Raw genomic sequence first — 14,223 nt, forward strand, 5'->3', positions numbered from 1 at the left:
ACCTTTATTTACAAGGTACCTACCTTGTTCTAATTGTGCACAAACATATCTGGACATCTCCACACTTCCCCTGGATGTATTCCTGAAAAAATAACCTTTGCACATGGAAATAGTTCCATTAAGCCTTGGAACATATCTTTTAATGCAACCTGCCAATATAGTGGAGTAATGTACCTCAAACTATCTCCTCCACAATGAACAACAATAATATGTGGGCATTGAAAGTGAGTCGTAGTCTTACAAAATGATAATAAACTCACCCAGTTTAGCCCAGACACTGTATACCAGCAAAGCTCCACTCCGACCAAACCAATAGTACCAGAGATGCCACACAACACAGTCTACCTTTTCAAATAATTCATCCAACAATCTCCCACCATCCACAAAGTGAGCTTTTTTTAGCACTAGCCACATCCATCTTCCCTACGCACAACAATCAAAACACCTACTACTCTCTCTTCCTGAAAACCACAACCAGAACACCTCATTGGTTAATTCCCTTTCCATGCCAGGCATCGTTGAAAGACCCAGATGTGGCACGTGCCGTCTGCGGACTACTGCAGTGTCCATGGATGTCGTGACCACTCAGAGGGCTGAGGGTGGGGGGATTAAAGACAATCTAAGTTATTTTATCTTTAGTGGTGGCTCTGAAAATAACCTTTTTTGGGGTTTGTTAACAAACACCTTTTTTTCCTTGGTTTTGCTGTTATGTACAGTAAAACTGTACACTCTACATCTTCCTTTACAATTTCTTTACAGGACCGTTTTCAATGTATTCCTAAAATTGTAAAGGAAAATTGCATTTCCGACATATGTGAAGTGAACTCCACCTTGACCAAAAAAATTCACACCATCAGAACTTACATTATCATTCTCAAAAGATGACATCCCTGCAGCATATAAAAAAGCAGATACGGCTTTATTGACAAGCTGCCTTGAGTCTTCAATTTTTGGACTGAAAAAGTTTGTTGGACAGCTCCATGTTTGCCTTTGATTTATTTCAGAAAAAATAATCTGAGCAGCAGGAAACAGAATTTTAAAGAAATTCTTCAGGGCAACTTGCAAATACACCAGAGTCACAAACCCCAAACTGCCCCCCGCCCCCCACATTGCACAATCACAATGTCTGGACATTTAAAGTGAGCCATACTCTCACAGAATGAAAACAGGCTTTCCCAGTTTAAGCCACAAACTGCATGCCAGAAACCCTCCACTTCTGCCAATCCAATATTTCCAAGGATATACACCTTCAATGACTGAAATGAAGAGTCCCCCAGAATCCACACAGTATGCCTTAAACACAGAGCCATTGTCATTGCTCTCACCGCTCCTGCAAACAAAACTACTACCTTCTCTTCCTGCACACCACACCCAGCAAACCTGATTTGCTAATCCCCACAGTCTCCTTTCCGTGCCAGGCATCCTCAAAAGACCCAGATGAGGCACGTGCCATCTGTGGACTACCACGGTGTCCGCGGATGCCATAAAACAGGGGCAGCCTTTCTACCCTTTGCACTTTCATGTTCTCAACACTCCCTCATTGGCTGCTTTCAAATAGTCACACATCCATCTACCAATCACATCCAAAACCTCTACACCTAACCCTGTCATCTCACTTCAACACTTCAGATGTACACTTGAACTCTCACAGTACATATCTCCTGTTAATGAAAAACATCTGCTTCAAAAACTACTGTCCTACTGTCCAGGATTTCTATTTCCAGATTCAACAAGATCTGCATCTAACAAAACATGCAAAGAAAAAACACGACTGAACTTCAAGATTTGAAACTGTGACACGTATATCAAATAAACATAAAATGCTGTGCTTTTCAAAATATTTATCGGGATGCATTTTTAAGAAAGTTGAAAATTGCATATCTACATTTACACCAGCACTGTGTCAGTTTTCATAAAAGAAAGTAAAGGCAGATAAAATATATTTGTACACTATTTGTGACTGGCACTCAGTGTGTGCCAGTTTAATATAATGAAAGTTCATGTATACTTCCTAACATAACCCATTCCAATCTTCAGCTGCTTATGCAGTCCTACTTGTTTCTCTACATTCTAAGACATGTACTCCAACTTTCACAATGGGAAAAGTGGAACTACAAGTCACAGAACGCAAACAAAAAATCTAGGATTACATAAAAACCTGCAGATTACAATGCATCATGTTGGCAAGTATGCATATACTCCTAACATATTAAACTTCCACACACCAACTGCCATTTAAAGGTATACTACAAATGTTTTCCATCAACTTTTCTTCTCTTTTACAAAATGTTACAGAGCTTCTATAAATGCACATACGCATTTCTTAACTTTCATGCAAATGCTCCTAAAAGCAACCATTTTTAACTGTCCACCAATTTTATTAACTTTTTTCCCACCGCTACTCCTTCCTTTATAAATATGTACCTTGCTTACTAAAAGTACTTCGCATTACCACATATCCCCACTAACTTTCTTTTACAATGACATGAAAGAAGCACATCGCTGAAATTAACAAACGAAAATCGAATACCCTTCACATCCAACAAAGTACATTAATGTGCCATGTATATGTATGTAATTACAGCAACACATTTCCACTATATATTACCCCAGACTACACTTTTCAAACCAACATTTCTTTCACTGTAGCCCATTATATTCCACCATTCACACTCTAACTATTTCCATCTACATACCACCATTACAACACCCACTTTGTAGCTCTTAACAGCAGAATCACCCTACCAATTCCGTCACACCACCACTTCCTTACTCACTAACCCAACACCATCACACCTCTGTAGACTCCTCTTACTCTCAAAACCTTCCAAACCACGCCTACTATAGCACCTCACAATCAAACAACACTCTATTCATCTCTACAATCACACCTATGCACCATACATGCATACACATTGCACAACTTTCCAATGCAAATTTTCTCTTTTCCCAACAGACACAACCAAATGCCTACTAAACCGCAACTCCGTAGAAAAACAAGAGCAGATAAGAATAAACGTAATCTACCTCTAAAACAATTTATAGATAACATTAAAACAAAAGAGCTAGTAACCTCACTCAACAAAACTAAACCAGCCATGACTAAAGAAGGTAAGGCCCCTCTTGCAAAAACAAAAAGTAAAAAATTAGGTACAAAGAAAAGCAGACCTACTAAGGAACCTAACACTCTATATACCAGTGTTAAAGTAGTCACGGAAAAGCAATCCCAAAAAATGATGTTATGGAAAATGTTCCACTGTAGAGTTCTTCACAATCTTATAAAAGCATCTGAAAAGTCACAATCTACCCTTAAAATCTACCGCAGGAGACTAATCCTGCAAGCTCTAATTGAAAGTGCTTTTATACTGAAGAAGTTTATATTGATTTTGAACAAAATGAAACTACTAACTAAATTAATCAATACATTACAAAAAGTCCTTCTAAACATGTGCAGTGTCAATATAGAGACCTTTTCAAACTTATTTGATGGTGAATGGATTCACACAAGCAGCACAGAACCATACTTCAATGAAGAAGCTTATAAACAAGAACAACAAAAAACAATTGCCATAGACAATAATGGTCGAGGGTATGAAATGGTGGAACATACCATTATGGCAAGAGAAATCCTTATAGAAATAAAGTCCCCAACAAACTTTGAACCAACTGTTCCTTTCACCCAAAAAAACTTTCCAGTGTATAAACTGTCATGTAGCTCAATGTGTAATGTACACCAACAATCCTTTACATCTTTACGACAACTCCTCAATCGCTATGTGAAACTAAAAGACAAAACTAAAATGAAAACTTTACAAACCATAGACTCCTGTCCAGTGTGTAGCCACACTGGTCTGCGAGGACATTCATTAGCCTGCATTTTAGGAACTGCTTGCAAAAGCACTTTCCACCACATCAAGATGTTAGCAAAGCACCATTCTACTATACGGAATCTATACTATGCAAAAAGTCCTGCTCTAGAACTGCAACATTTAAATAACATTCTCCAACAAGGAACAGCCAAGAACTTCTTCAAGAAATAATCACATCCAACGTAAATGCTTTGGAACTAAAGGTGACTTAGAAAACTCAGTACCTTTAGATAATATTACTGAAAAGCTCATCAACACCACCATCCTAATGAATACATACAAAGAAGAAATAGCTACGTTTCTACACACATCTGCTGAAATCCCAGCCCAAATATGTGTCTGTTGTCACAGAACATTTTATAAAAAGAGCACAAAAATAGTAGATCTAACCTACAAAATAGAAGACAATGAAGACTCCCAATGGTTCCAATTGGGTTTATATCTAACAGCAGAAACTAAATACAAAATAACTAACCACTCAACAGTTTGCACATACTGCAACACAAAGCTTGACAATAACCAAATGTCATCACGTGCTATCACTAATAACTTCACCTCCGAAAGCTCTCCAACAGATTAACTTGTACGAGAGCATTACTATACAAACAGTGCACCCATTTGAAGCTATAATACGCCTTTAACTGAAATCCTGAAATCAGCCAAATTACCTCCATCCGAGTTACTAAAGGGCATCCGTGGCAAAGTAGTATATTTACCATTAGATCTAAAAGAAAATGATCAAACTCGAGGAACACAATGGCCAATAGATCAATCTTTGAGTGTACTAGTTAATGGTGTGCCAACAAAGACAAACAAATTTGGCAACAACTAGTCAACTTAAACAAAGTTAGACAAGCCCTACAATATCTAAAAGAAAACAATGAATACTACAAAGATATAAACCTAGAGGAAAACTTTATAGAAACCACCAAATGATTCAAGACTCACCAGCAGCTGGCCAATTTGAACGTGTAGATCCTGTTACTGCAGCCAACATTTTAGACCAGTATACAATTCACCCACTACACTCCAAAGACACAATTGACGATGCATTAGAAAAATACCAAATGCATCAAGCCAAAGGATAGCCAATGAGCATATGGGAAGAAAGTGTAGAAGCACTTTCTTCTCCTCTATAAAGAGGAAGATATGATGAAAGGTCTGCGCAAAATAGTGCATCAAAATATTGCTCTTTTAGAATGTATTCTGAAAACCCCAGATTCAGACAAAATGTAGAACACATTTTCCACCTCCTCTTTGAAAGTGAACTAACAACTCTATGGTATGGAGTTGGTATGGAGCTGCATACACATTAAAAACAGGCTCCAACCTTTTAAACACTCTGTTCTCTTGATCCTTTCAATGTATCAAGGTACTTTCACCATCGCTTCATTGCCATGCTGCATTTTATCTGCAATAAAACTACTCCTCCGCTCGCAGAAGTGCAACACTTCTTTTGGAGAAAAGAATATCAATCTAGAGGAGCACCACACATCCACATGCTTTTGTTGATAAAAGATGCTCCACAATTTGGCCATGATAGTGATGCCACTGTCTTACAGTTCATTGAAAAATAAATTTTATGTGACATCCCTTCAGAAAACTACATACAGAAGTGTTACGCTTCCAAAAACATAAATGTGGCAAATATTGCCGACATAGAGGTACATATCGTGAGGTCTTCTGTTAGACACAGCGTAAAAGACAAATCCCCTAAAAATACATTCAACAATAAAAGAGACGAAGCTTCCAAGTATATCAATGATTACAATGCAATCATTGCCCTCTTGTGGAATACAAACATAGACATACAATACATTGCAGACAATTCCAATGCAGTTGCAAGACATGCCACAGCCTATCTCACCAAAGCTGAGCTAAAAGACCTCTGGGATGACATATTATTTGACAAAACACTAGCACAAAAATTGTACAGCTTCAGTATAAAAATGCTCTCCCATAGAGATGCAGGTGCTATGAAGCCACAGACCGTTTAACAGGAACATCCTTATATGGCAAATCTGAACGCATTGTCTGGCTGAACCTTAGACCAGCTTTATCCCGAAAAAGAGTTCTAAAATCCTACCAAGTGATAGAAAACAGCCACAAATGATCCCAACAGCCAGGCATTTAAAAAAAAACAATTTATTTGACACATACTACCCAAACACTACTGCTTTGGAAAACATGTGTCTGTATGATATTGCCCAAAACTACACCTACAAAAAAGTCATACTAAATGGGACAACTGGCAAATATTCAGTTTCAACTTGTGAAGGAAGCCTAGTAAAACTCACCAAACCCAGTCTAATTAATCATTTAAATCTCCACAACATAGAGAACTGTATTACATGGCCCTACTCCAACTTTTTAAACTTTGGAGAAAAGGCAAATAATTATTAGGTGACTATGATTCATTTGAAGTTGCATTAAAAGTAAATGAAAGCAGTATAACAAATTACAATTTCAAACAATACAAACAAATGTTGGATCATGAATGCCAACAAGAGGATGAAATTGAAGCTCAACTAGACAAAGACACTACTGAGGGCAGTCAACCTTCCCTTACAGGAAGCCAAGAACCACTTGAAGAACCACTCATTCTAAATGAAGCAGAAATAGCCATGACTGAGGTAGAAAATACCATGTATCAATATAAACAATCTCAGGAAGACTTGTCAGTGCTGGAATCACAGCTAAACGATGAACAACTCACCATTTATCTGGAAGTCACTCAATAAATTGACAGTGGTTTTAAACATGAAACTAAAACCTGTAGCTGTAAAAATGATACACCTCTGTTCCTGTATGTAAGTGGTGAAGCTGGTTCTGGTAAAGCATTCTTAATTAAAATAATCAGCAAATGTCTACAAAACTTAACAAACAACAATCTTTCGGCTCTAGTAACAGTCACCACAGGTTTAGCTTCCTACAACATAGGAGGTGTAACTTTACACCGACTACTACTCATCCCTGTAGAACACCAAACTAACTGAGAATACTCCAAATCATCAGCAGAAGCTGCTACTGAAGTACGCAGAATTCTAACACAAATGAAAGTGCTACTGATAGATGAAGTAAGCATGGTTTCCAAACCCATGTTGGCTTTAAATCTTCTCAGAGAGCAAGAAGTCCTTAAAACCAACTATGAAGTTTGGAGGAAAACATGTTATTGTTTTCAGGGGGTTCCTACTGTAAACACCAGCAAAAGGTCAACCTATTTTCAAAACATTAGGACACAAACAATGCTGCAATACCCTCGGCAGCATTGGAAATGTAAATCTCAGGCAAGATTTTCACTACAGAGAACAAACTCAAAACATGCGTCACTCTGCAGACCTCACATATGCTAACATTTTAAAAAGCATTAGAACTGGTCTGCTTACTAAAGATGCAAAATCCATCTTAAATAGTAGACTAATCCAAGAGCTATATGGATGAAACACATCTGCTCCTGAGGTCATGGCACAATTAACTGAACAAATCTTAACTATATGTCCTTAATGCCAACCCTTGCAAGCTGTAGTCGATTCAATGTGACAATGGTGAACAAAGAAATGCAAACCATACTGCATATCTGCTGCACAGACAAACTAGAAGTGCATGGCATGACACTTCCTATGTGTCAACAAGCAACTGCACAACTTAATAGCTTAGAAAAATGTATCTCCAACACAGCCAGATTGGAGAAAATATTGACTTTCCGCCTCATTACGACTTTGGAGGTAGCCATGCCCTTAATAAGGGAATGGCTGCCTCCAAAATCATTTCCGGGTTCCCTTAATGGGGAAATACCGGGTCATTCTGACCTTGGAGGGCCCGGTATTTCCCCATTCAGGTAACCCGGATGATCCCCATTGCCATTTGAGCCCCTATAGGGCTCAGTGGGAATGGAGAGGGAGCTAACAACGGGCCCGTTGATAACACGCCCGTTGTTCTCTCCTTGGTCCCCTCGTGGGACCCGTAAAGGACGTCTGGTCTGACCAGACAACCAGAGAGGGTCCCGCAAGGGAACCTCGTAATAGGGCAGAATGGATTTAACGGCACCGGCACCATTAACAGCGCCGTTAAACCCATTCTGCCCACCTCCTAATGAGGCCCTTTGTGTCTAAACTGCAGAGTAATTTTAAAACATAACCTTGATGTAGAACAAGGTTTAGACAATGGATCAATTGGTAAATTGTTGGCTTCCAAACATTTCCACATGACAATAACATTCAGTTTGTCACCATTCACTTTACAAACTTGCAGAAGTTAAAGAAATTGTCCAGACAATAACATGTTTCCTTCTTTTCAAAGACATGTACAGAGAGCAATTTTCACTATCTCTTGCGTATGCTGTCACTATTCACAAATCACAAGGTCTAACCATAGATTAAGCATTGATTGACTTCGGCAGCACAGTCTTTAAAGAAGGTATGAGTTACGTAGCACTTTCACATCTGCGTACACTCAATGGTCTATTCCTAGTTAATTTTGTTTCAAACAAAGTCAACGCTGACATGCCTTGCATCCAGGAATACAGGCTATGGGCACTATACACCCCCCATCTAGATATGTACCCTGTACCTCAAAAAAAGAAACCTTTTAAAAGACAAGTTATGCAAACAGAAGCTATAGCAGATTTCTCAACAATATCACTAAAAAACAATGACAAACTCCTTCTGCATCAAACAATACAACCACAAAATTGTCTAGCACAAAGTCAACGGCCCATCCATAAGAAAAGAAGGACACAATGTCTCTTCTCCAGAAAGATCTTTAGGCCTATCAAACGATCTACAAACAGAACTCTATGGTCCATTTAAATTCAGCAACACAACTGGAGTAAATTGTTATGCTAATGTGACAATGAATCTTCTCTTTCAATTGCCACCAATTGTTCATAACATTTGCTTAAACGGCTCGGACCAGTTGTGCTTGCAAATGCTCATCCTTAACAGAAATGCCACTCATAATCCTGACAACAGTTACAGTGACTCGGGTATAAGGCAAGAATTGGACTACCGTGCAGGAATGGGAGTAACATTTACCATAAGCACACAGGAAGATCCACAATCATTTCTAATGTACTTACTACAAGTATTGGAAACCAAAAACATCCCTATAAATTAAATCTTCCAGATTTCATACACATGGAAACATACATGCACTGTCTGCAACCATGTTTCACAATACCACATACCTAATTAATGATGTGTATATGTATCCATACCACATTATGAATCCATTCTATTTCACCAGCTTCTGCAGAATATAAATCATGGCATATTATGCCCTTTTTGCAATTCAGACAATCGTTTCACCATACAAATAAACACACATAGCCAATATGTAATACTAATGCTTTTAAGGAACAATGCAGATGGTACCAAAAATAACTGTAAGCTTACAGACTTCACACGTGGCCAAGTATCTCTTGGAAAGAAAACCTTCACAACAGTAGGTATAGTATACTACACTGGTGCCACAACCTCTTTAGGGCACTACAAAAATATGTGGTTTGTTTGAATGTAACAATACATCTGTTACTCCAAAACATAGGTTACTAGCAAATTTAACAAATGCCTACTTAATATTCCTTCAATCCAAATTTAGTCACTAAACTATAGCACAATTAACAGATATAATATGCCAGCAGGTATCTAACTACATCCATAATACTACAATAGTACTTTTGAAAGTCAATCTAGTTAGAATACACCAACAGGTATCTAACTACTTGAAAAACACCCTTCATTGCAAAACATTTCAAATACACCTTCTCAATTCTTATACTACAAAACATCTTCTAACCTCTAATGCAGTTAGAATATGCCCACAGGTATCTAACAACCTCAAGCATTCCCTTAATGACAACATACTTCAATAGACATACTATCACCCTTACAGTCACATAACTGTAGTGGATTTTTTTTAAATCCAATGACCCAATGATCATTTAATGTCAAAACAACAGCAGTGTGTCATACACTAATGTTGTACCAAACATAGTACTTAGAATGTACTGTTTATGAGGGTCTAAAAAAGAAAATGTATATGTAAAATTGTATACAACTACAGCTTTTGAATCATCCTGCTTCACCAATTGTACTGTTTTTTCCACAGAAAATAAACCAGATGTTCCAGCTTCATAATGCTACAAAACTAAGTAACCACAGCAATTATAATCAAATACATATTCTATGAGCACTATCCTCAATTCTACTACAATCATAAGTAGCATATACAGTTCAATTACATAATTCCTGCATATCACAAACACTTTGTACTCCTACTACATTACCTACAATTACTATACACATATTGCTACATGTGATTCTGGCCATACTCCTACTACATTACCTATAATTACTACGGTGGGGGTTGTACTCAGTGTACATATTGTTGGGGCCATGGCCTGCGGCTATGCCCCCCAGAATCTGGCAACTAGCCTCAATCACCACAATACAATTAACTATATAACAAGTACTTACAATACACCGTCAACTAATAAAACTCACCCTGACCCCCTGCAATCAAGATGATGTCTGCAGACACCGAAATTGACAGCGCACTCAGCGGAATTTCTAATCCCTTTTGGGGGCATTTTGTGACTGCTGCTTGTCCTGTCCATTCCATAAGAATCTGGCATGTGACCTGTGATGAAATTGTGGGTGAGGTTCCGGCCATGCGTAATGAAACCACATCCATGCTGTATGGTTATGTGTATTTTCAACATGTACACTCTCTAATGTGTCCCATTGTCACTCTGCCCCTTCCACGAGAGTCCCTTGCTAGTGGTTATGTAATGTTTTTTTGCCATAACCTGGTCCTGGATTATGGGTGTGTGGTAGATTCTCTGCCGGGGATAGCATATTGTCTGCTTTGCACACTGCATGTCGAGTCAGCCAATGTGTTTCAGTTGGTCCCCGGATGTGTCGTGTTGGTTGCTATGCTGGGCAGTGTTTGGACTCTGTGGGACTGTGTTGTTGTTGTGTCAAAATGTATTGCGCGCGATTCATAATTGTGGGTACAGCATGCAGACGGTTGCCCATGTGAGTCATACGATGTAGGGTGTCCATGTAGGGTGTATGTGGGGTGTTCGTGTGGACAGTGATGCTGGTTAAGGTGGTGCTGAGGGGTACATGGTGGTTTGTGTGCTTCTGTGTGCATTTGAGTTGCTGTTGATCCTCGTGTACTCCATGGTCTTTCCTTATCGGATGTTGGGGATGTGCTTTACTGGTGCAGTGATCTGGTTGTATACATATGTCCATTGTTCATCCGTGTAGTGCAGTGCTGTGTGTGTGGATGCATGCATGTTTGCTATGTGTTGGTATGAACAGATGTCTCTTTACATGTGTGTCTCAGGCATCTGAGTGCATGCAGGCCATGCCTGGTTCTTTTTGTCCTTTCATCATGGACACGTCTCTTGTGCAGTGCGGTCACTGTTCCTTTCTGGCAGGGAGGTGAGGCTGCTACCTAATATTTAATGTGGGAGGATCTCATAGGGATGTACCCCCCTCCTGTGGATAAGGACAACCATCTTGGTAAATTTCAGCACAACACTCCAAACCTAACCCTCTCAAACCTATTACCACATTTCCACCAACCCCGACTTGATAGCACTTCTATTTGTTATTGTAACATTATAGCAGTTACTTCTACTGAGACGAAGAAGATTGCTAACAATGCAGAAAGTATGACTAACTCCAGTGCTGGCACGAAAAAGATCACTCAAATCACAGAGATTACCAGCATGGCCAGGACTGAGATGTGGTGGTCACCAGGAGCCATGAAGAATGACAATGAGAAGACACAGGAACGGTATAGACTTCCGTGGAGGAGTCATCCTGAGAAACGCATAAAAACTAACAAAGGCTTCGTGAAGGGGAACAGCATATCAGCACATATGACAGTCCAGCCTGGGAAGTTCAAAGGAGACGCAGAGGAAGTGGTGGGAAAGCGGAGAGCAGTCTGCTCCCAAATGCAAGAGGCCGATAACGGGAGTCCTTTGCCTGGTGCTGTGGAGCTGATAAGGATGTGAGTGGAGCCTGGGAGATGGCAGCACAGCCTCTGGAGGCTGATAGAGCGTTCCAGTAACTGCACCTTCACAGTCAGTAAAGAGACCAGGAAGAAGGTACACAGAGCAAGAGTAGCAGAAGCCAGAGACATCCGCGTAGCCCAGAGAGAAGACTCAAGCACCTAGGAAGAACCGGCCAAGAGTCTCAGAGCCAACAAAGGTAATGGGCATGCCACGGGGACCGTTAGGGGCTTGGAGTTGCGGGAGAGGGATAAACCACATGGGAATAATAATAAGAATCTTCCTCATGTCAGTACTTGGGATGAGAGTGATTGGAGATTAGTGCAGTAAGGATTATATCAGGCCTAAATAAGAGAGACCATATCTCCAATGCTAGATGGGAACTTCATTAGCTCCCCAAAGAGGCCAGGATAAAATATTGGTTACTCTTGATCACTAACAAATGCCTGGCAGTTTCTATTCCAGCATATCTGGTGGAGACCCTACAAAGAAAACCGATTGTGAGAGCACTGAGATCCAACAATACAGGTCAGTTGATGGTAGCAAGATGTAAGCTCACTCAGGTTAGTAGTTGTAGGGAAGAGAACCATGGGTCTGGGCCATGAACCAAGATGAATCTATATTGATACAAAGCATCTTTCTCGCGGCAGTACTTGGCAAGGGAGTGAACCGAGTGAGCCTAATAAAAGAAGACTAGAAACCTGGATCTGGGACCCAAACCAAAGTCACGTATATTGGCATACAAGTCCTCCTCCTCGTGGCAGTACTTGCCAGGAAAGTGAACCAAGTGTGCCTGACAAGAAAGGGGGAGCAAACAGTGTCTGGGACACACATAAGTATGAGGGGAATATATGAGGGAGGGACCCTCCAAACAATGGTAAAGAAAAGACCATTGACAGGCTAAGAAGAGCCTGGGACTGTTGTGAAAGTTACCTAAGAAGACTGGGGAAGGGAGCCATTCCCCCTGACCTCAACTGGAACTTTGTCGAAGCTAATACCCAGGGGAAGGGAGTCATTCCCCTTGGGCACATTTGGAACTTTGATACTAACCTCCAAGGAAAGGGAGTCATTCCCCCTGGACTCAATTGGAACTTTGGTGAAACCATTATCCAGGGGAAGGTAGTCATTCCTCATGTCCACATCTGTATCTGTGTGTGAACCAAGACCAGGGAAATTCCCCCTGGTATAGATTGAAGTACTGAAGAGGCTTCCTTTCAAGACACCAGGAGAATCGTACCATCAGGCTATATAAGCAGTGCTTTTGCACTGCAATATTATATGGTGTTGATGCATTGATATTGAAAGATCTGCACTGGCTGCAGGTGTTGAAGGACACATTTTTGAAGAAAATATTGGGCCTATCATCAGCAGTTCCGATGGAAATTATCATATTGGAACTAGGATTGATATTGTTGCGTGGACTTGCACTTAAGAGGCAGGGGATCTTGTTTATAAAGGCTATGACTAATCCTAAATGCCCCATGACGTCTATGATGGGGAATGCTAAAAGCAAAACGTGGCTGATGGATCTCATGGCTTTAGAGACACAGTTGAAAAGATATTTGAAATGATAGGATGGTATCCTAAATAGGAAAGTGATTTTTATATGCTTAATCGCGAATTTGAAAGAAAATTGAAAACTGGGATTGGAACAATAATTATGAACATTTAGTGACATTACAAAAATTATAATGATATCATTAATGTTGCACATACGCACAAGACTCCACATCCCTACTTGCTCCTTAGTCCGTGCCCTGCAGTACGGAAGTTCCTTTTGTTATTGCGAATTAACCAGCTTCCTGTTTTAGTAATTCATGGTTCCCAGTTTAAACTCCCAGAGTCTAAAAGATTCGGTCGAATCTACAAGTTAGAACATATACCTGATACAGCAAAACATGTTATGACTGAATGTAAGGTCATGGGACAGTGTACATGTGTACCCTAAAAAACGTGTGCATTAATATGACACGATAAAAAGCATGGACCTTTGGTATTATTGCTTAAAAACTAGAAATAACTCTTTGCACTTGACACTTTATAGCATTTGACAGCTAGTTGTTAAACGTTGCTGCACCTACCTTAAGCAGCACTTTTTTCTGCAAAACGAACGTTTTTGAGCCGTGAAGGGGCTCCTTCTGGTCCTCTGTCCCGTGCCTGCTTCCTGGAGGAGGCGTGGCTTGCGTGACACACGTGAGGCATCACGTGACCCCCAGCTGCTTCAAAACACCGAGACACTCACCCTCGCGGCGTTAAGCCCGAGAGGAGTAAAGCCCAGGGACTGTTGAGCGACTGTTTGGCGCACTGTGGCAAGCGAAGAACACGTGTCGC

The sequence above is a fragment of the Ambystoma mexicanum genome, chromosome 2p (genome assembly GCF_040938575.1).
Source record: "Ambystoma mexicanum isolate Mex_15411 chromosome 2p, UKY_AmexF1_1, whole genome shotgun sequence".
Taxonomy (NCBI): domain Eukaryota; kingdom Metazoa; phylum Chordata; class Amphibia; order Caudata; family Ambystomatidae; genus Ambystoma; species Ambystoma mexicanum.